The 24,520-nt window shown below is 37.4% G+C and overlaps 1 long non-coding RNA gene across 1 annotated transcript in view; it reads left to right on the plus strand.

Annotated features, from left to right (window-relative positions):
• The window catches only part of LOC126651369 (uncharacterized), a 100,568-nt gene that overhangs the window by 24,678 nt on the left and 51,370 nt on the right, over positions 1-24,520 (plus strand). Inside the window, exon 2 of the long non-coding RNA XR_007631659.1 lies at positions 14,902-14,961. This is a non-coding gene — a long non-coding RNA (uncharacterized LOC126651369). The remainder of the gene's footprint in view (positions 1-14,901; positions 14,962-24,520) is intronic.

Below are 24,520 nucleotides of genomic sequence, written 5' to 3' on the forward strand. Positions count from 1 at the left end.
CGTACCAAACCCTCCCTGAAGAGTGGAGGGTGAGAAGCTTCTCCTGGAGGAATTCAGTCCAAAAATCCAACCCATATACACTGACTCTCTCTTTTCATGGAGTAACCTGTCTCTCTTTATCAGTTACAGAAGGTGTCATGAGTAACTAATTTAGGCACCTCACTCAGATATTTGGGTTGGGAATATGTGTAAAATACCTAGAGCAGGGTATCAAAGATATTTTCTTCAGTTCTTTGAAAGGATATTGTAGTTTTCTAGCTGGAATTAATTAGTAAATGTAATATTCCCCACTAAAAAAAAAAAAGGTAATGGTAGTTATCTGAAAATTACGGTCCACATAGCATGAATTGTTTATATGGCTGATATTTCTGTCACCTGTAGCTTCTTATAGATTGGTACATTTGTGATCTTTTACATTGCCAAGTAAGCTTCATGAGGCTGAACTAGGAAAAAGTGGAGAATGAAAGCAAATGTAGATTTTTCAATTACGTCTGAGCACAAATTGGTTTGCTTCAGATTTCTTTCAAGTTTTCTGTTGTTTTTAAGGATAAATTATTTTGGACTAAAACTAGTTAAAACACAAACTGGTGCAATTAAAAGGAAAATTTATTGTTCTTTAATTTTCATGCTGTGACAAAAGTGATGCAGTTTTCTTAATAATCAAATGGTCATTTTGAATACTTAGGACATTTCAAGGGAGTGTACAACAGCTAATCTCTCATCACCAAAATTCAAACTTTAGGTAATACCCATATCCAGGGATTCTGAGTTCAGCATCTTTTACAAGATACTAAAAGTAGGCTATATAAATGCTACTTTACTAGCTCCATCTGATAAAAATGGATTCCTGTGTAGTATTTTCAGAATCCCTCACCACAGTTAGCTTCATTTTGGAATCTGACAGCCATTTGTTTTTTCAGTTGAAGCAAAACAAAATAAACAATACAAAATTGTCCTGAAAATGAACACTGACAAAAAAGCTCAGATGCTGTAAGACGAAGATGTTAGTACTTAATGGTATAGGGGTAAATCATAAACTCTAAAGGGCTTTCTTAGGAGCCATTCAGAGAGGAGTGGGAGGACAGTTGCTGCCTTTCTGTACTTAGCCAGCAAGAGAAGGACAGCTCAGACAAATCTTGGACATGAATTTCTTCCCACTAATAAGAACTAGCCTATTTTTAAAGCACTTAGAATGTTTTGTTAGCTATAGCAATAATAATAATAATGAAGTTATTAATATAGCTTCGCTCTGTCTAGACAGATCTATATCTAGCTGAAAATGATGAGAACAAAAAGAAGAGAAACAGATTTATTTCTGAATTCAAACATCTCTAATTCCAAAAGTTTCACTGAGTTCCCACCACCCACCATGCTGCAATGACACCAGTGTACAAGAAGTTGGCAGAACATAAAGCTTATAGCAATCATGCACCATTATTTTTCGGATTACGCCAAGCACTCGTTGTCATGTTTAGCAGCCAGGGCTCAAAGGTTGCTGTGTTTGGCCAGAGCTGATATCGAAACTCAGGTTGTCCAATTACAGAAATAAAACTAAAATTCAGTGTGAACCAAACAGTCCCCAGACTCCTGCAGATCAGCACAACACACCTATCCTTTCCCACCAAGAAACCTACGGCCTTGTATCTTTGCACCACAGACTGAGCAGCTTCACACCCTTTCAACCTTCCACTGCAAACAACTCCTCAGGTCCTCCTGAAGCAGTCACATTCCCTCAAGCTGCAGGTAATCTTTCACAAACCTGTGCCATATATGGCTGCCTACCCACAGAGAACCTGTCCACTTCCTTCCTCTGCCTGAGAAGAAGCTCTTCCTTTTGGGAGCAGCTCCCTCAAGTCAAGCAGCTGCCTCAAGCTTTTCCAGAGAGCAAACTGTCCACTTTTTGCCTAAGGTACTACTATCCTCCTGCCACCTACTTACTCAAGTGGATAAATAGGCACCAGCTATTCAAGTGGGCATTCAAATGTTTAGGTGATCAAACAGTCCCTGCTGAATACTTCTGGGTGGTGCATGCTTGCTGTGTTGCAATTACAACCATTCCTGAAGTCACAGTTACTCAAAAACAAAACTAGACCTTGCTGTTGTGTGTTAGCTATAGTGGCTATGTGCAGTACCCACAATGTATATGTCCCTACATGTGAATGTGAACGGGATCCCAAAGCACTGACACTCAAAAAATGAGACAATGCTTTTACACAAGGCATACCTATGACATAAAACCATCAGTCTCCAGCTGGGATTGCAAGAGACCCCTGCAATGTACTATTAGCAAGTAACTGTTGATTTATGGCATACTGGTGCTTCGTGGTCCAACACTTATTCAGGATGAATTATTACTCTTCCAGTAATGTTATTCTGAATTTTTTATCCCAGGTCTTGCCTTGCACTGGGAATTTGGTTGGCTCCTGAATGATAAGTAAGATTCCTGAGACTTCCCCAATCCCTCATGCACTGGACTTTTCATCTTATTCCTACTGTTAAGGTATATTTCAACATTGTTTCATGATGTTGTCTTTCTTTTTTTCTGTTTGGTTGTGCTGTACTTAGTATGAGGAATATCAAATACTTCAGCTCCGCTGTGAGAGTAAAGAGCATGACTGCAATGCCAGCCATTTTTCTTTTAATGGTTCCTAACCCTCCTCAGGCACAATGCAGCTCTGTGGAAATATTCAGTGGTTTTCCATGTTTCTGGATGTTTCAAGCTCTGCTTAGTACTATGACTTAGAACTGATGTACTTCCATCAGTGAAAAAAGAGCCTCCAGAAAATGTGCTTGCAAACCTCCCCATTGTGATGGGGAAAAAAGAGGGAAATACTGAGTATCAGTGGGGATAGCTGTGTCTTACAGTGGTGAAAGCATCATGTTATTTGCAAAACCACAACAATCCTTAATGCCAAACTGGGATACTGCACAAGGATCCTCTGCTGCATCCACCCTAGTCCCCAAATCCTCAAATCTCCTCAAACCTGTATCCTACCAGATATTACACAGCCAGCAATCCCATCTCCCCTGATCTCATTATACCGAGGCCTTTCACCCCATGTCCAGTCTACTCTGGTACTATTAATGTTTTTTCCTCGCCAAGTCACCCTAGATTTCTCAGATTATGTCTTGAAGTTTCTTCTCCTCTACTGTGTCCTGGATACTCATCTGTGTACATTCCTCATTTCAGTCTACAGTCAAATCCTTTTCCACCTGTGCATTCACTCCATCAACCTCCCTCCCTACTCCCAGTCTGTACATCTGTAGGAACAATTACTGACAAGTCCATTAGTGTTTCTAAAGCGGTGGATTTATGAACCTTCCCCATGTCCTCTTTCACTCTCTTGGATGCTAGCGCCTGCTAGCTGGCTGAACTTATCCCCTTGGATCTGCCCTCAGAAATAAACATGCCCCAGCTCTTGTTTCTGGCAGAACTCTAAGAAAACCTGGACACAGGCTGCAGTAATCAAAAATCTGCTCAGATGGCAAAGAAAAACAGGAGAATTTTGGGATAAGGAGTCCATGTAGAGCCCTATTTGAACTGCTGTCCTTCAGTTCTTGATTTATGTTACTCCTGGTACACTTTGCTCTTGGTTCTGTAATCACTCAGGGGCAAGAAGGCCAGCTCCTGAAGGCCTACTTAATTCAGCATCTGTGGTCTAAGTGATCAGCATTACATAAGACGAACTTCAGCTTAACATAATCAGTCCCAACTGAAAGGTACATTGCTGCATAACATATGCAAAATACAGGATCATGTGAAAAATGAACAAATTGCTTGGCCTCGTTCTCCAATTCTATAATCTCTTCCATGTGGGAACATCTTTGCACCCAGTCAGAGCCCCCATGGGCTCCATGAGGTTCTGTGTTCTGCTGCTGTGGCTCTGACCATGAAGTGGCAGCATTAGACGTGATCCTTGAAAAGGCTTTATTTCTAAAGTACTTGTTTCCACAGGTAATTTTGCGGGGCTTTGATGAGATTGAGGGACAAGAAGAATGGAGAGGGAGAGAATGAACCTGGGATTGTGCCAGAACATGTGGTGGATAGTAGTAGTCTGATTTCTAAAATAGAGGTGTTGCAGCCAGTGAGCTCAATATTTCCCATATTAATGAATTTTAAGGTTGGCAAGAATCTGCTTAGACAAACATAAGAAGTGTAACTAGGAAGGATAAGAAATACTCTGTTAATATTATTCTCTCCCACCCCTATTTGTATGTATACAAAACACCCTCTGCTTCTTTTTAATTCTACTCAGATTAAACAGTGAGATGACTTCAAGTGACCAATTTAACAACAGTTTGGAAACATTATATCCGTTGATAATTTTATTCCCAAATGGAGTTATATGAGGCACACTGCAAGTTAATAACTTAGACCTTGAAATACGTGAGATAGAAAGGATTTCTTATTGTCAATCAGTCATACATGTTTCAGAACAATTAATGTGTTTGAGTAGTTGAATGTGGGTTTTGTATAGCCACCTGCTACGAAGGCAGCAAAGTGGCAGTGAAAAAGAGTAGTATAAAATTTTAATTCCCTTGATACTGTCTAGAGTGGCATTTTTTCTCCCCTGAGTTATGGACATAAATATCCATTTTGATTTTATTCAAGGAAAATCCTGAAAGGGGTGATGCTTTAAGGTTGAGTTTTCTTTAAACTAAAAATAAGTTGAAACTCACTTATTTTCCCAGTTTTCTTAGCTTTGAAAACCCTGCTGAAAGAAGACAGTATTATAATAGACTCTTTTGCAGATTTTTGAAGGTTTCCATTGGAATTACTGAAGAAAGAGAGCGTTTTGCACATTTACTATTGTGTGTTCTTGTTGTAGCTCTAACTTCAACCCCAATATATTTACTTTGCATTTGTGCTTTGAATCAGTTTCACAGATGAAGACATAATAAATTATACATAAAAGAAAGTGATCTAAGACGACATTCATTAGGCAGTTCTAACTCGTAATGCATCAGAAACCATATGCTTTGTGCATTGGCTTGCAGCTGTAAAACAGACTTGAAGTTACCAAATGAGGGCTTGGTGCCAGTTTCCAGTGAAAACCAATGACAGAACTTCATTTATTTCAATGTTTCAGAGTGAAGTGTGCAATATTCACAACTACAAATTAAGAGGTTTTGGTTTTGAGCCAAAATCTCGTTTTTCCTTCTGCAGGTTTGCAATGAGGAAAATGTAAGTGAACCTCTCCCTCTCTTTTTACTGTATGAAGATATTAAAAAATATACTCTGTTTTTCAGTCATTTTAGTCCCTTTTGTTCCTTCGCTGGAACTCAAAATTTATTAACCTGTGGCGGTCAGTTTATAAGGCAAAAAGGAGGCAGAGTGTTCAGTGTTTCTGGTCACAACTCAAGTGATACAGAGAGAAGCATAGCTGTGGAGGGCAGGTCCTGTCCACCAGTGTCCATGAAATTGCCAGAGATACCATCCTACTGCTGATTTCATTTATAGCCTGATGCTGAGTTCAGGTAGCAAGAGGAGAGACCATTTAGTTGGAAGAGTCCCGTTCAAGCAGCAAAGGAGGCATTTTGGGAAACTTGCTCACCCTTTGTTAAAAATCTAAGTAATTTGTTATTTTTGTGCAATGTTGTATGGAACTGTCTATTCTCTGCACAAGAGCAAAATTTCTAACATGCCTCCAAATTAATGTAGAAAACTTCCAAACTCTTGAAGGGATTTCAGAACATATATCCCCTTGAAAGAAAAGTGGATGAGTGGGGTCCCTCTCACTTCTCTTTTTACTTCCTGAAGTGTTTTTCCAACTTTTAAAAGATTTCTGTCCCTTTTATCTTGGCAAAAGAGGCCAGGTTTGCGGCTTGTAGACTGAAAGTGTTCACTGTCTAAGGAAGCTTGAGCCTCTTAGCAGGGAGCCCATACTGGACTAAGAGCAAAAACCTATCCCTAATCCTGGAATCATCATGAAACAGAATGTTAAAGTCATTTACAGCTGCCTGGTATTGTTGTTGAGGGACGAATTGAAAGGACTAGTCTGCCAGGCTTGTCAACACTTTTGAAATTTGCCACCTACCCTGGTCCCCAAAAAGACGCCTTGGAGAGAGTGAAGGAGCCAAACTGACAGCCAAAGGCTGAGTGCACCTACTTGTCCCTTTTTCTTCCTCCTTTGTTTCTTTTCCGCTTTTATAATTGCCTTTCTTTTTGCTTGTTCTTATCCCAACACTAATGTTGTAATATTGGTAAGTGGTTTAATTAGAAGATTTATTAACTTGTGTTTTTAATCCTTTTACAGAGAAAAAGTACCAAAAACTTAACATCAAAATAAAAGCTATTACACAATCCATTAGTTGGGTGCAGTCTGTCCCCTTTGAATTCCATGGCTAAATTCCCTTTGGCATCCATGGGAGCCTATTAAGAACAAGCTAATGTTATTTTGTAATATGTATGCCACATGGGATCTCAATTTAGTCACTTAACTAAAGGCACCTAAACAAGTGGCCTTCTTCGTACTGATGTGAGTAACTCAAGTGGCTAAATGGGAATACAAGTGCCTAATTTTAGTACATCCTCATTTGAGTACGGAAACCGCAGTCCAGTATCACAACTTCATCCATATTAGTTGGTATTTATCAGTATTACTGCGAACAGCTTGACAATGATTGCATCAAAACCACTTCTGCTAGGTATATCCCATGAATCTAAAATAAAAACAGATAATAAAGGAGAGAAGTAAATACAAAACACAAATCTGGGATTAGCTTGACAAGAATAAATTAATGTTTGTCTAGGGCTTTGCTTTATATTAGTAATTAATCACCTCTTTTCAGTGTATTTATAATATTGATAATTAATAATGCTTTAAAAATATAAAGCAATTTAAACTGTCATCAGAGCTGGGATAGAGTTTTCCTGGAGCAGCATGCTGCAGAGTTTGGTGATGATCCAAGAACTGGTTAATTTAGAGCAGAAAGTGTTTTATGCACTTCGTTATTAAACATCAAACTATAAACAAGTGCTTCAATATTTGGGAGATCATGACCTTCAAAATAATATAATTTAAGAAAATTAGGCTTCCAAGTCACAGTAATATAAACTAAGACTCTTAGAATTTACAAAACCATTGTTTGCTCTCTTCATAGGATGAATATTAAAATTTGTCTTTTCAGTTTAAGGATTGAGGCCAAATTTGATTTTTTTTTTTTTGTTACACCAGTATAAAGAAGAACTGTAAGTTCCAATAGTAAAGATTTTTTTAAAGAAAATACATTCAGAAGGTATGATCTATCTAAGAATAGATGGATAAGATTATCTGCTGGCTAAAAGTGTTAATCAACATATACATTCACACAGAGCATATGAATAAACCCTGTCACTTGAGACCACATATTTTATTCCTTCAGCACTTTAGTATGTGAGCTTTGTGATTTATGCACATATGTATAATGAGAAACGGCTCACAATGTTTCCCTTCTCAATGACACAATTGTGCTGGAGTTCTTTACTTTCTGACAGCACTCAACAGTGTGTGATTTTGGGTTAGACTTTCTTTGGTAAATTCTGAACAGTTCTTCCCTTCATTGCCTCTGGGGAGTTGTGTACAGCTTCTGCATGTTTATCTCAGTCCTTCATTTTTTATTTGAACCGTCTCAAGAAAGTGTCTGGATTCCTTCTGGCTTCTGCTTACTCGTGTGCAACATGCCTTTATTGTTTAGGAGAAAGGCATATTTCAGGCTTTTCTAAAGTGTCCTCTTTTCAAGCCTCAAGTTTACAGGAGGAGAGAGCCTAATCTTCAGAAATATCTCTGCCAGCAGTCTTACTTTGACCTTGTTTGGGTCTTAAAAAGCTCATATGCTAGGTCAGATTGTGTCATTCTACTCAACAATAATGAAAAACTCGTGCATCAAAATTTGCAAATGCTTGAGAGGATGTTCCTATGCCCTGAAAATTTTTTTTACAGTCTTTCCTGCTTTTTAGACTATTAACCCCAGACTCAAGGTGCCTGTTAAATTTGCCAGGAAAATAATTCCAAGAAAAAATGGTACTTACCGTTTTCTATGCCTTTATTCCTGCAGATCTCTGTGTCCTAACAGGTTGGCTGTGCCAGTCTTGTCATAGTAGCAAGTCCACTGTGAGTAACACAATCTTTATGGATAGTGCCAAGTGGTTGGAAGCAATCTCTCTACTGTCATGATAGCTGGGACATGACACAAATTCAGGCCCTTCGTCACTGCCACTGTGAGTGTCCTCAACCCGTCTGGCATCTATCCCTTGCACCAACTGTCTGAACTTGAGGTGCGAAGAGCATATGTCCCTCATTAGCCCTAAGATCCAAACCAAGATTTCAGTACCAGCAGAAGTTCCTTTGTTTCTCTTCTTTGAATAAAAAGGGTATTTTATGAGAGGCAATAAATGCAAACAACCATGGGTGGGCAGAATATCTGTTGGAAACTGGAGAGAGCTCATTCTTTAGCAGAGACAATACTTTCCTGCATTGCTACTGGGTCTTTTGATAGGCTTCAGAGAGAGCAGACAAAAAAAAGGAGTCCTTGACCTTTATTGATATCAGCCTACTATTCATTCCTAGAAATATGTGGAGAGTCTCAGGATGAATACATGTACTTTTTTCGGACATCAGTTTTTGTCATGTTCTGCTTCTGTGGCTGCTTTATTATTATTCTCCAGGAAAAAGTCAAATCCTGGATGTTTTTGAAAAGATTAGTGTGCCTTTTAAGATCTGATTAATTGAGTTACTATTTTTTTTTTTTTAGTTCTGTTAGCCCATGGTAAGGGGAAATATGATTACAAAATGAGAGGTATAGTCTGTGTCTTGCAGATGGACTTCTGGCTCCTGGTCCTCAAATTTCTGAAACAGTTAATCAAATTGATTCCATTTCTCAAGAACTTTTGTCCTACATAAGATTTGAAACTGGTGCTAATGACCTTCACATCCTTTCTGTGAACCTGCAGCAACTTCCTCACTGATGTATCTGTCAAAGAAGATGTTTATAATTGAATATTGGCTCCTCCTGCAGGGTAAGAAAGTCTTTTTTTCCCTATCATATCCATCCTTCATGGATTTTGTTTTCAAGAGCCATCTTATTTCTGGCTCAGAATTCCATCTCAGTCAGAAACTTAAATTTTATCAATTGTTCATGTCTTTCCTCCATATTTTGAATACCAGTAAATCTCTACGTTATTTCTTTTTTTTCTCTTTTTAATTCCGATTTCTGACAGGATCAGAAATTCCAGGTGTTTTCTCAGGCCCTTTCTGTCAACAGCTTAATGATCTGGGGATGTAATCTTTTCGTGCAGACTATTCATATAGATAAGAGGCTGTCATGGCCTGTTTTGAGACTGCAGACAAGACTGCATCCATGCTTGGAGTGAATGCCACTAGCTCTTCAGCTAAGTGGGTGGTAATGCTGAGAAATTTCACCTTTCCTGTCGTCTGCTGAGCATTCATGTGGAGCTCTTTTCAATTTCATGAGATCCTGGGCCATCCAGGAGCATCCGGGAATGGTGCTGCACTTGGCAATGTTCTTACAGTTTTTATTGCTATGAAGAACTTCCATTACTTCTCTGTGTTAAATATGCAGCCTTCCTCTGGGCTCACGTTGTGTCAATATGCATGTGTGCAATCAATATAAAACAGAAGAACAGCTTATTTTAAAGTAAGATAACTTCTTCAAGATATGCATATACATTTTCTTCTGGTAGTGGACATCAAGGAAGACAAAGAATAATAATCTTTTTCCTCTAGACAAAGGAGTGGAAGGGAAAATACTGCTGGGAAGTGGAAGGGAAAAATTACATGGTCAGAAGCAGATATTTTCCCTGTTTTCTACCTTGACATGAATGCATTTGTACACTACATATATTGTATGTTGTATCTCTTCCTTTCCAAAATCTGCACATGAAAAATGCTAATAGAACTATTAGTGCATTGAATGGGCCATCATATTACTTTTGGGAAAACATTAGCCAGGGATGCTAAACTCCACTTTGAAGTCTACCACAAGAATAAATATCACCAATCATCACTGTAAGTCATTAGCAAGTAACCAGTTGCAACTACTGGGATCTAGAGGCAATTTTTTTCCTGAACATGTCTTTCATGCTGACATTTGCTTAATTGGTGGCAATAAGGCAGCTATTCTTGCCACTGGGGTGAGAAAAATCTGACACCTGCTCCATCCTGGACATAAATATTTCATGAAGATCCTATCTATTCAACTGGTGCTCAGGAGTTTAGGATTTGACTCTTAGTGTGAGGGAACATTGTGACCTTCTCATCTTAATTGTCCCGTTGCTGCCTTCTCCCACTGCCCTTAGGAGACTTGCTTCACTTAACTCCAGTTTTATGGCTGGCCCCCTTTTTGCAGCATGGATAAGAAAGATTTTGTGATGCCTTTTCTGTGCTATGTTTAGAATCTTAAATTCAGAACTTGGAATTTCTCAGACAAATTCAAAGTTACTAAGGACCTCCCAGGATCTGTGCCCCAGTAAGATCACAAAAAGGAAGCCATTGCAATGGTTGGAGGGCAGAGTTATACAAAAGGTTACTAAACATTATTGCTTGTGCTTGATGACTTCCAACTGCCCTGCCACCCACCTTCTTGTTGAGCCAGAAGCAAATTTGAAGAAGAAACCGCTGTGCATCACTTCCCTAGCAGAACATGTTGCAGACAAAAGGAATCAAAACCACAACTAGAGAATTGGATTTCCCCTGCTTTCTCCAAAATAAATATTTGTTTGCGACAAAAGCAGCCGGAAGAATGAGACGTACCCCTGACACTGAGGGCCTGTGTGTTTGTGCCAGCTGAAGTAGAGATATGACACTCCACTGAGTGCTACCTAAGTTCAGGCTGAGCTCCATCATCCTGAATTTTGTAGAAACATCTTCAGCTACTTGCAAAAAGCAAAGAGGGAGGAAAGCCCGGGAAGTCTAGCAGGAATCCATTGCAAGCGAAAAGCAAACTGAGCAGTGGGACTGCCTCTTGGAGCTGCTCCCTGCACTACTCCTTCCAAACTTCTGTATCATTTCCTGTGAAGCCATAGCAGGGAAGAGTCGGATACACCACACACTTCCTTACAGCATCATGTGCTGGTTGTCTTTTGGAATGAACTCCAAAAAGGGTGACCTTGGTTGGTATAAAAATATCTGTACCTAAAACAGGTGCCCAAGCCCAGCAGGATCACAGCCATTATCTGAGAAGAAGATAAGCAGCTCCTAGACATGGTTAGTAAGGAGAGGAAATGAAGGGGAACTCCCGTTGCTCTCTGGAATACAGGCATTGTGTCCACTTCTGGATGCTGACCTTGGAAGGATCCATGTTTTTCTGAGTAGGGCTCATCCTTTAAAAATCCCAGTACTATAGATTGTACTACACTATTTGTGTAGTAGCTTAGCAGTCAGAAGCACTGCCTAGAAAGTAAACAATATTGGTCAAAACCCCCTCCCCTCACAGTTTAAGTGGGTTTACACTCCAGTTTTCCATTTTCTTGGGGGTGGCCCAAAAGAGTATGCTTCTGTGAATGGTTGAAAAGACAACAGATTAGTAGTGAAGGAGAGAGCAGAGCTTTGTTGTTAGCTTAGGGAGTCAGCTGGAAAAACCTTTTCTGGACTTCAGAGAGAGCACTGTTCATCAGGTAGGTAAGCATCCTCATGGTGAGGTTTTGGATTTGACAGATATTCATATTCTTTGAAAATCAAGTGCCCCATCACTTGATTTTTCTTTCTTATTTCCATCTTATGCTTCACTTTTCTTGCAGAGGGGCAATAAGAAAAATATATGGCACAGAGATTGCCATTAAAGAGTCAATTTTTATAAGCAGTTACCACATGAGATTATCTGGAGTACCACAATTATGGCCTTTCGCAAGCTTAGGGAAATGTTGTGGTGTCTCATATGGCACCATTTGCTAACACTTAGCCAGAAGAGATTTTTATGGTCAGCATGCACTCTAAATTCATAATGTTTAGCTTCACATTTTTTACTCTTGTCCACTTTTCCAGTTCTCATTTTCAACTGTTACGAGGCATGAATTTGCACAGAAGAACCTTCCCTGTCATCAGGCCAAAAAAATCCATTCAGATTAGGAGACGGAAGGAGACTTAGAAAGAAAATCTCTTTTGGATCATACTTGTACCTTCACAAAAGCCATATTTTTATTATGCCCTTACATAACCTGTCCCCTGTTTCAAATACAGTTTGAAAAAAACCTCCTTCATACAAGAACATGACCAGCTGAGTAAATAAAAAAAGCTGTTGAACTTGTGGATAGTACTTACTGCTACCCTAACTATTTTGATGCATGTGCATAGCAATACATTTTGGAGAGAAATAGTGATACTGAGACACATGAAAACAGTTGGTAAAGGCTACAAGTTAACCTGAAAACATATTCCTGGTAATACAGTTAAAGGAAAGGGAGAGGTGCTCAAAGGTAAATTCAGGTCAGTTGAAGTCTACAAAAACAAGACTTGGATGACTTATAAAACAAAGTCATACGCAAAGAGGGAACAAGTCACAGAAACACCAAATTTACCACAGTGTCATGAGAGGGGAAAGAAGGAAAAAAAATGACAAAAAGAACCCAGCAGTAAAATGAATATATTCATGCAGTGTCAGTCTCTCCAGACAAGAAATGGTGCCAAGCAGAACCGCATCAGCGTGTGGCCGCTTCTTGCACTGACACTAAAAACATCTGTTGAGGTACAGCGTTTATACTGTCTGCCAAATAAGAGTTTTTTAATCTTAAAACATATGCTGGAAATAGGAAAATTTGGACAAGAACAAAAAGAAAAAAGAGGGGTGGGTGGCCAATAAATTAAAAGTGAGAAGTGGGGAAGGACGGATTGGAGACACTGTTTTCCACATAGTGCATTGTAGTTAATTTAAGTCATCTCAGGTCACCAAGGAAAGGGAAACTCATGGAAGAATTCACAGATTGCTCAAAGAAGTTAAAAGAAATGAAGTAATTTTCTTCATGTCATAGACTCTATCATTCAAACACTGGGTTTTGAACAGTTAACCATAAAACTCAGATTTTAACAAGAGTTTGGGAATACATATGGTTTGAGACACAAGAACTGATGCTGACAGAAATCCTCCTATTTTTCAGGCAGGCATATCTCACATTTTTGCAAAAAACATGTATTTAAGTCCCCCAGCTGAGCCAGGGACTAATATTGGCTCAGCAGAAATTATACCTTCAGGCTACTTGGTTAAACACTTACGCAAACAAATTTTAGATACGTAAAATGAGTAAATTATTTAAAGATTCCCACCTTCACATTTAGTTCTCTGGCTAAAGTATCTGGAATAAAAAATTCAGAAATATTTCAGTAAGACTAATTGGCAGATGTGACAAAAAAGATATTCAACTATTTTTAGGATATTTTCCAAATGAAGTACCTAAGTGTTCCTTATGATAAAATACTGTCATAGAGTGCAGCTTATTTAAATTTCTGAAATAAAATATATCAGTACAAGGATATTATTTGGTGAAGTTAGTTTCCTGCATATCGTAAACATGTATGCATAGAAGATTTGATATTATATCACTGACCCTTTGAAGTCAAGAAATTCTTTCATGTAAATCAGTCCCTCTTTGGTACCATCTCAGGTCTACAGTATGCAATGCATGTCTAAAGACAGAAACAAGCAATGCATCAATTTAATATAATTTGTCCACTCAATTAATTCCATGTGAATTGTGCTTTTAGAAGAGAAAATGTGCCTACAATAAAACACAGGACCCTAGAAATCAAAGAGAAAACTCCCTCTCTCTTCAACAGATTTGAGATTTTATTTCTAGAATACTTGACTTTCAAGTACAAAAGATTTATGCTTAGTGAATCGCTGGATATGGTAAATTGCACATTAGCAAAATCTGCCTCAGATATTGTGCTGCATATCCTTCAGGATTTGCTTCAGTTTATTTCTGCTTCATTTATTAAATGTTATATTTTTGGAAACCACCATAGAAATGAACAGACGAATGGGTTGTACACACCATGGCTTACAGGAATTTTTGGTCCTTCTAATGTGCCTGATGGGAAAATTTTAAACTTTGGACTCTGGTACATTACACTCGCTATGGACAACTAATTTCTGGGATATAAAACACACACTAGGCAATATGAAAATCAAATTCTAGAATGAACTGATGGGACCCAATAGGAGACATTTCCCAAGGGCAGTACTCAGAGCTACATAATTTTCTGTCTTATCTGATTTTAATACTTTGATGGAGTTCTCTATATTAGGTGACTATGTAGCTGAGTTTTACTGGGCATTTATGTTCCTGTAAAAATACGGAGATCTTATGTGCTCACATAATAGTATATTCAAATGTTTGTTTCTTCCTGAATACTAAGAGAATGTTTTCTGTGATCATCAGAAGGCAAAAGACAGTTTAAGCCACTGGATATCTCTCAGTTCCTTCAATGTACCACAGTTGGAAAAGATGGAACTAGCACAGGCACTGGAGAAAAATCTTATTGGCTCTTCTGTTAAAATGCTGGTAACAAATTGCAGTTAATTCCTGATGATTGGAAGACTACAATGTTTTAAAAGACCATTAGTAATTAAAATATTTATGTCTGAATTTTCAAATCAGATAATTTCTGTTAAAGTTTGGTGATCATTCTGGGGTTTCATAGCTTTTTTTTTCACTACTACCCAGTAGGAGACTTTCCAGTGATCTGCAACAAGTGGCAAAGTAGATCACGTAGAAATGCATCTTGCAATATCCTTCTTCCAATGAATGTTAAGTTTCATGTGACAGCCAAGCTTTGGCTCAATCTTTGGTGTTTTTGAACATGTCCTCACTTTCAGGGCTATGAACTAAATTCACAAAGTATTTCCACTTTAATTTGCATTCTTATTTCTCAGAGAAAGCTGACTAATCCTTCCTTCCTTGCTCAACAGATGATTGTCTTCTTCAGTGAGAATCTACACACTGTTCATTGCAATATGGAAGCCTAAACTGTAAGTGAAATTTTGGTGACTAATAATTGTTAACCTCCATGTTCAGAACAATTTTGCACACAGCGGATGCAAAAAATACATATAGTAACATGATCGTTTGATTAGAAAATTCATCCACTGTTACTTGTCTGGGCTCAGTTGACCATAATCAATGACTGATTTGTGTCTCTGATCCTTTAAAAAGGCCTAAACCCAACCCAAACCAAACTAAAACAAAAAACCCTAACTGGTAGCATTTAGGGCTTTTTCAAAACTTTAGACAACATAAAGAAAAACAGTTTAAGGTTTCATAGAACTGTTGAGTTTTGAAAAACATTTTTCCCCTTAATTTGAACCATCATTTTCTCAAAGAAAATTAAATTAAAAAAACAACTAACATGTTTTTGTAATTAAACAGAGTACAGAGCTATGCAAACAATAAAGATCCTTGTTTGAAATTAATTCTTGTCCTGCTTCTGGGATTACCAGGGGAATAAAATTATAGCAAAACAAAACAGAAAAACCTGCTACAGCCTAGAACTTGCATTTTACCAGAAGCAAAAGGAAATTTAGACTCAATAGTTTAAAGTTCTGTTCTGTCTCCAAAAAGCATGATTTTAGAGTTTGTTATAAATTTGACAAAATGAAAAATCTCATCACTTCTGTCATCAGAAACCAAAGTTGTACCTCTAATTTTTTTTCTTTATGTCTCACTAGTTTACTTTTCCTCCTTTCTGCCTTAGGGGCATTTTGAGGTGATTCTCAGGTATGTGAAAACAACAATAGTGCATCAAGTCAAGAGGAATTAATTGTCTGAATGTTAGAGGAAAAGGTCCCCGCTAGGGTAGGAAGCTTGCCTGGAGGTGTGAAAGGTCTCACAGAAAAATCTGAAAGCTTTTAAGTTGACTGTATTCCTCTTGTATATTTACGCGAAAATTAAAAAAACCCCACACAAACACACAAACAGAACCACAAAAGGCAACATCTAACCTGTGGATCTGTTTTAAGAAACCCAGAAACTGTTTTTAGAAACAGGTCAGATTCCTGTGAGGAAACACTACTCGTCAATTTAAATACTGAAACACTCAAATCAGCTTCAGAAGTTTAAGTCTCATAGGATATCATAGTATTAAGCATATCAGTTTTGGGGTCTTAGTCTTCTCAGAGTGTCTGTCTGCTTTAACTGCCCATCAGTCCTTTGCTCTGTTGAAATCTCACCATCTGTTTTTTGTTGAGCCACTTGAATAAAGTATTGCTCCCCTTATTCTTTGTGTACAGAACTGCCTTTTGGAACACAATATTTGGTCAAGTTCCTTGGCCCACAAATTTCTTCTTCTTATCCAGTTGTCCTGCCCCAAGTGCCCCAGTTGTGCTTGGGTTCTCAAGAGTCCAAAGTCAACATTTGTAGAGGCACGGGCATGCTGAGTTTGTGGTTGAGGGCACATCCAAATATTGCTACATCCCAGATTTGGTTCAAATACTTAGCATAGCCCATTTATTCTAATTAAATAAATGACATTTCTGCAAAGGAAAGAAGAATGGGGAGAGAAAAGGAGCAGGGATCAACTGCTGAAGTGTTCCCTGTGTCAAAAAACATGAACATTCCTGCAACATTACACTGACTTTGTCACCAGGGACCCAGAGGCCCAGTTTCAAGTTTTTGCTCAGTGCTTCAAGAGTCCCAGGTCACAGAGCTATGCCCATGACTTAATATTGCCAGCATTAAGCAGATTTTCCGGGGAAATTTTTCAAGTACTTTTTTTTTTTTAAATCCTGTTTTCTTCAAGTTGAACAGTCATGTTGCCTCCCTGAGGGCCAGATGCTAACACGTGGAATAGATATCAATGAATTGTTTTCATCCTGCAAGCTAAGGACCATGCAAAAATTCCTCTACTCTTTTCCTTCTCCATGTGGATTTTTTAAAAATATAATTTTCTTTGCTATCCCACCTATCAGTTAAATGGTTTTTTGAGCGTTTTAGCATTGTTTATGTAAATATATTTTACACATTTGAAATGCTTAAAAATGTGACAAAATGTTAATTAATCTTGTTACTTTAATAATTTTTTTGTTCCAGCTTTCATTTCTTCAGGCTGGCATTCGATGATATAAATTTTCAGTGAACGTGTATGGCTATTCTATACCCTCTTAAGACAGGGGATTTTGATGTATCACTCACTACATAATAAAAGAAATGGAGGAAAACTTTGCGGAGCGCGTACTGCCAATTTATCCTAGAATGTCTCGGCTTGTACTGGCGCGTGGCCTGACCACTACAGCAACACGGTGTGCTCGTGGCCGCTCCCTGGCCAGCGGCTCCCCAGCTCCTGCACTGCTCTATCACCGACTTACTGTGTGGCCGTATGCAAATAAACCAACCTTCTCCCAGCTCGGTTTTCCTTGCCCGTAAGGATGGCAGCGCTCACCCCCAGTGCCAGAAGACCGAGTCTTGTGAAGGCTGAGTCCAACAGCAGTGGGCTTTGATCCTGCAGCTGGGTACAGGGCAGTGTGCTGGCAGCCCAGCCACGTTGTCGCTGCGAGCTGTGTTCAAGGCAGGATGGGTGTCGCAGGATTCACTGCGGGAAACCTTCTGCTGAAGACATGACTGGGTTCCCTGACTCCACTGAGCTCTTCCTTAGTGTGTTTCATAAGCTGAATGAGTCCCAGTAAAATAGCTTTTCGTAACACTGTGAATGTATAAAAAAGGTCTAAAACTGTACTAGAAGAGCACACTTTCTGAATTATTGGTAATAATGTAACTATAGTTAAGAGAGAGTTTCCACCTATTCTAGTATTTAATGCTACTTTCAAATACATAAATAGAATATTCAAATTGATCATATCTGTGTTACAATGTAAACAATATTAGGAACCAAAGCTTCATCCACCCCCTTTTATTACTTTTGCAAAATGCAAACATGCATTCGCACACTTTGTAGATGACTTGCATCTGCATTTAATATGAAATCAGTTTTCCTAGACCTCTGAGTGAAATCAAATGAAGAACAGAAATAACAGTAAATTTCAGCAAGAATATAATTTTTGAAGAGTGTTATGAGCCTGAGCAAATGTTTACCTTGATTTTCAATAATTCTTAATCTGAATTTTATCCACACATTTAAGCATTGGTCTAATTAATGCAGTAAAGTTGATTTCTCTTTAATGTAGGAAAGTCAGTTTCTCTTCCTTCTTTTCCTTTTTCTATTCCCCCCCCAACCCCTTCTTTCCTTTTTTCCTCCCACTTTTTCTTTTTCTTTTTTAAGGAATTATTGTTTTCTGGGCAGAAAGAAAAAAAACTTTACAATACATTCTTTACTTACTCATTAAAGAAGATAAACTAATTATACTTTTGCATTTTCCCCACCCTGAGAAAGAATAATGTTGCAGGTCAGGATCTACTACAATAGGCTTTATATTTTAGAAGATTTAATCTGCAGGGATGACTTAATGTTTCCAGGGAGCGGCATTGCAATACTAGTTCATATGTCTCTCTCCTATAAATATGAGCTCAGATTTTTAAAAACAAAGTTTGAATACTAAGGCAGTTAATTAGTCTGGCTCCAAAAGACACTAAATAATATCTCCTTCAAAACAATCTCTAAATTGATGAGATTCTTGGAAATACTGTGACATATACCATAATAATTCGTTGTAAACACAGATCTGGAGCTTTGCTCCTGACAATAATGGAAGATGTTAGAACACAGCAAATTGCTCCTGTACATCCCATTGTTGCTTCCTGGAAGGATCATTTCTTCTTGTTTTAATATGGATATTCACCATTTATAGCCATAGAAAATGGGTGTGGAAACACTGTTTCTGGAATACATTTAGATTGGTATGAAACCAGATCAGCACTAGAATTTGAATTTAAATTCAGCATTACAAAAATCTAGCATAATGTTATCATTTCAGAGTTTAAACAGCCAACTGGCAGAATACTTTCTCTATAACCAGATATAACATGCAATGTCTAAAATGCAATTGTCTTTTTTGTGTGTCTTGCTTTCATTTATTGAAGAAGGAACCAGAACTTCAAGAATATCTTCACTTCTAGAGTATCTGCTTAGAGGATCTTGCTTGATTAATAAAACTCATATCTGAACATGTTTGCAAAATTAACTCTTCACTGACACCTGACTTCAATGCCAGAGTAAAGGGATTTCAGTAGCATTAGTGGGTTAGGAAGCAGAGTAGAGAAGAAGCCATCAGAGAGACCTGAGGCACAGCCAAGTTCTAGAGAAAATATGCACTATTATGGTTCATTGTAATTTAAGTTAATGCAAGAGAAACCCAAGAGAGAGGTATATTTGGAATCACACCCAAGGCATTCGTTCTTTTTGGAGCAGGATGAGGACTTATGTACTAGTATCGTTCTGTTCTTCTTATTATTAACTCAAATAGCTGTAGCATAAATACTAAAATTTCTGAAAAAAAATAGCTACATCTATGTGTTCTATGGAAGACTGTCAAATAACGGTAATGTCTGTTAAAATTATTAAGTATCATCACAGATTATTCTACTTTTTAATGTGGGGCTTGGAAAAATTCAAAGGGAAATCCTACATTGCATGTGCAAAGGACACACACAAAGTCCAAGTCTCTTTTCTTTGGCACATCTGCAACTTTAATATGTCTCATGCTGTTTTCAAAATGTTTTTATGAAAAAATATAAAATGTGTGTTCTTTAATGTCAAGAAATGTACAAGTTAATTTCTAAAGTCACATGGGCTTCATTTTGCCCTGAGATACAGTCTTCAATTCCTCTGTGTTTAGGGGAAGATTTGAATGCATCTGTTTACCAATACAAAGAGAACAAATGGAGCATTGCTTCAACAACCGAAAACCATTACAAGATATACAGATCAACTTACACTAGAACTAAACCAAGAGCAGAAATATCACCACCACAATCCTCCAGTCCTTTTACTGGTACTTATCTGACCAATAATGGCTGAAAGCCATCTATCATTGCTTAAACTACATGATGATAAAACCAGAGTCTGGAAAATATCATTACTTGATCTATTTGGTAAACTTTCAAATATTTCTTTCAGAAGATTTGCCAGGCAAACAGCATAGTATAAAATTTAGTTTTATTTAATTTGCGTTTTATTGCTTTTAAATTTAACTTTTTAAAAAAAGACATGATTAAAGAGCTACAGCTGAATGAAGGTACAAAGCTTCTGTTGTAGAAATCTGAGTGAGTCTCAGTCTGTAGATCATTTATAGTTGCATTTTAGTCCAGAAAATTGTGCTGCAGGGGTATTTAGCGAGTTTAGACGTGTCTCTGAAATGAGCTGGATAGGTTGAATGCAATATCTTACTTGACCTTTCTCTTTGTTATGGCTACTGTTTGTTGTGTCAAGGCCAAAATTTTGGTGCATCCAGACAGGGAGACCATTCATTCCTTATTTCAAAGAAATATTACAAAATTCATCAGTTACTTGCCAGAATACAAGAAAGGCTCAGTCAACAAACCGGTGAAAGAGACACTAAATAATGAAACTTTTAATTGATCTGTGTTTTCACTGTAGAATTCAATCAAAACAAATCCAATCTTTGAGTAAGACCAATCCACAAAACTTCCTTCAAAAATAGTGTTGTCTTTTGGGTTATTTGAAGATCTCACTGTCTTGCAAACCTGAAATAAGAAATGGTCCATTTATCTTAATTTTAAAATTTTCCTGTTAAAAAAAAAAAAAAAAGGAATTTTATTAACACAGGCCTTTAATTTTCATGTATGACTCAGGTAAAGAGTTTTAAAGAATGTTTCTGGACACATTTCATTAACTGTTCTGTAAATATTTAGTACCTACGAATGCTGCTAAGTTTATCGCACTTTTGAGGGGTAGCATGCAGGATTGGGATGTGCAATATGCCAACACTTTCTGAGCTAGTGGTGGGGCTGCAGAAAAGAAAGCTTCCCAGTTAAGTGGGAGGTACTACAAAGAGGTTTTCTCTGGGTTTTAGGCAGGACAGGTTGAAGCCTTGAAGCCCTCTGAAGGAAATAAAAGATCTGTCTCAAAAAATTGAAGTGGTCACCCATCAGCTCCAACACTGAGATCACTGTTGGAGGACTTTTTCTTTTGTATTTGGTAAAAGAGAGAAAAAGAACCAAGTACTGATAGTGATTAATGCAAATATGACAGGATTTGATTCTCAAGGGGAGATTTGATGAGTGAATCTAAAACCTCTTTGCCAAGGGTGTCTTCATTTGCCTGAGTGCTGTCTGAAAAGAAAGGCATGTGTAATTGAGCTCAAGCAATACCAATTTGCATTTATATGGCATATTCAAAACCAAGGATTCCCCATACTTTTTAATAATTTGCATGGCAAAGATTTCAGATACTGTTAAAATGCAGAAGGTGGGAAACACACTTGCAAAATAGCTGCAGTCTTTCTGGAAGGAATTGCAGCTAGGATGCCCAGGCTTCAATTGCTCAAAGATTGTTTTATTTCATTTTATTTATTCTTTTAACTGCATAAACGACATGAGTGTATAGGCAAATATTTTGGATTCCAAACCCAACGCGCACGTAATATAGAGTAGAAAAATTATTTAAATAAGTAAAAGTTAACTAATTAATATGAATTTTGTATTTCATTTGCTCAAAAAATTATTTTTAAGTACCAAGAAAAAGCACAATAATTGTCCAAAATTTGCTATAGCTAAAGCAAAGAAGTATTTTAATCACTCATTACAAAATTATAATAGGAACTCCAGAATAGCTACTAAGAAATAAAGTCAGAAAATTTTTTTAAGAAATATAAAATTATAGAAAAATATATGATGACTGTTTTAAAAGTAAAAGTCCTCTCATGACAGTAATTTAAAACCATTTGGTTTTCTGAAGTTCTTTCACAGAAAAATAAGAAAAAATCTGTATATAGTCAACAATCTAATAACTTTTTTAAATGTAAAGGCAATGATTAATTGAAAAAGTTTTTCTCTATGCTCACTGATACCTCTACCTGTACAAATACACAAATATCCAGTGATTGTTGTTCCGCAGTTGAAAGAGGAAAAATCAGTTGTCTGGATAATATTTTTCCATAAGAGAAAGAAATTGCAACAGGAATATGATAATACAAAAAGTGCATTGCAGTCAGTGGTTAGAACTTTGAGGATGCACCAGCTTTTGCATAAATGCAGAAGAATATGCAGTCTTGACAAAGTGTAAGACAATGTAATAATTGTGGATTAAGTTAATGAAAAGTTGTTTGCTCATAAATATAAATCTCAAGTACAGCAGTATCATGTTAAACTAAAAAGGTTTCACTCAGTTGCATATTCAACTTCAGAAGTATCTGACCTCTTGTAGTGATTCTCATCACTGTCAGTGGGGAAAAAAAAAAAGTACCATTCTGGAAATCACAAGCATCAGTGAGACACTGAAACCTCCAAAGAGGTTGAATACCATTTATCTCTTCGAAGCACCGTGCACAGAAAGATTAGGTAACACATTTAGATGCCTCTAGAATATACCAGAAAATTTTTAATGCTCTACCTTCCAGTTTTGATGCTTTCAATTATTGAAATCATCTCTCTTCTTACTTCAATGCTGTAATCAAAAGAGTTTTTTCCTACTGTGGGTAGAGATGAAAGCAGAAGGTATTTCATATTGATTCTGATGTGGCTGAGCTACAGATTAGAAATAATTTAAGCCACGCACAATAAAGAGTTTAATGAACTGATTTAAAACAATTATGTATGGAAATTATGCAAACATAATTTTAAAAGTAAATATAAGTGTCAAATAATTTAATTGCATGCTTGAAGGTTTAATTGCATGCTTGAGGATGTTTTAAACAAATTATAGAAAAAAAAGGTTATGTGCTAACAAAAGGGATACATCCTCTAAAGCACTGCTTTCCATTTTTCATGTTTGTTCCATACTTCTATTCTAGGAAGACTGCCATGCTGTTTCACAGACACTTCAGGGTCAGAAGGGATTTGTACACATACAGGTCCTTTCCAAGATTTCCAATCCTTTATTTCATAGTTCTAATAAAAAAATAAAAAGTTGAAACAGGCACTGTTAGGGAATAAACAGCATTGAGAATACACAGGACACATCCCCAGATGCATTTGGAGATTGATAAATAGCTCAGAAAGCAAAGATATATGATGTAGATATATGGGTAACAGAACATTATGGGTGTTAGAAATATCATTTCAGCTCACAAGGCAGCCAGGCAGAGCATCATGAGTTTGTATAAATATTACCAATGTGTCTTCCAACAAGTTGATTCAGACTCAACTTCTGAACTCACTAGCAACATGAAAATGGACCAACAGGATTAGCAGAATGTAAAAGCAATAGAGGTAGTTCCAAAGTAGTAGTAGCTATGAATCACCTTTGATTGACATCATTGCCTCTAGTAAGGAATTTTAGATTCTGTTAATTTATTTTCATTAACTAAAGTATTTGAAAGTATGCTTTGGGAAACCTCAAGGATACAACAACTAGTTCTCAGGACTGACTCATCTCCTGCTACAGTCGATGGAAAAAAATCTGATTCACTTCAATAGTTTAGACCAACTTCATGTCTGAAGGAGACAAAATCTTTGAAAGGTTTACATGAATCATGAGATAAAAATATCCCAAATGTACTTGATTGGGTCACAGGACTTCTCTGTAAGTGACAATAATTTTTTTGACTTTAAAATAACAGGGATAGGCCCTCATATTTAACGTGGAACAAGTCACACTAGTGCTGTAAATGTCTCTCTTCCCTCACTGCATGTTGGCCAACACTTGGTGACACTGAAAATTATTTGTGAAGAGCACCATGACCCAACAGTCTCCCACGCTCACCAAGAACACAAAGCTCTACTGAAACCTCCTTTTGTGTTTGTCCTCAGAATTAAAAAAACATTAAGGAAAATTATCTCCTTTCATAATAAAAGGAGCCATCATCTAGCTAAAAATAAACACTGGAAACAAAACATAAAAACTGTAAACTTTAATTAGAAACACAAAACATTGAACATGTCTGATTCAAACCTTTGGTTTGGGTTTCTGCCTTGAAAATAGCATAGCAAATCTTGGCTGAATGCTGGATTTGTTCTGGCCAGGCACCAGGAGCACCCAGGATTCTCAGCACTGCTCAGACCCCTGCCCAGGGCAGCCCAGGGGAGCACTTTGCCCAGATTCCCCTTGTCCATGCACATGAGGGAAAAGATGCTTTGGTCAATTCACCCCAGACACCACACCAAGTTTCCTGTCTCCTCCATCATCTAAAAGGGTAGCCTAGAAGATTTGCCTAGTCTTGAGTTAGAGCTTTTAGATACTTTTGAAATTAGTAGAGTGGCTCTCTTCCTTTCTTCAGCCAGTTTTTCATGGGGCCAATAAGAGCAAGTAGGGTAAAAAGTGACTATAGTTAGTAGGAAGCTTCTCTGTTTGAGTAGTGTCAATCACAAGAAGACACTGATCACTGAACAGAGGGGTTACTTAAATGTTACCATAATACAAATAAATAATAATTGAAAAACTTTAATTAAGATTTTTTTTTATCATGGACATCTAGTTACGCTGCAATACAAAAAAGTATAGCAAGTAATATATGGTAATTT

The sequence above is a fragment of the Myiozetetes cayanensis genome, unplaced genomic scaffold, assembly GCF_022539395.1.
Source record: "Myiozetetes cayanensis isolate MyiCay16 unplaced genomic scaffold, myiCay2020 scf6-25, whole genome shotgun sequence".
NCBI lineage: Eukaryota > Metazoa > Chordata > Aves > Passeriformes > Tyrannidae > Myiozetetes > Myiozetetes cayanensis.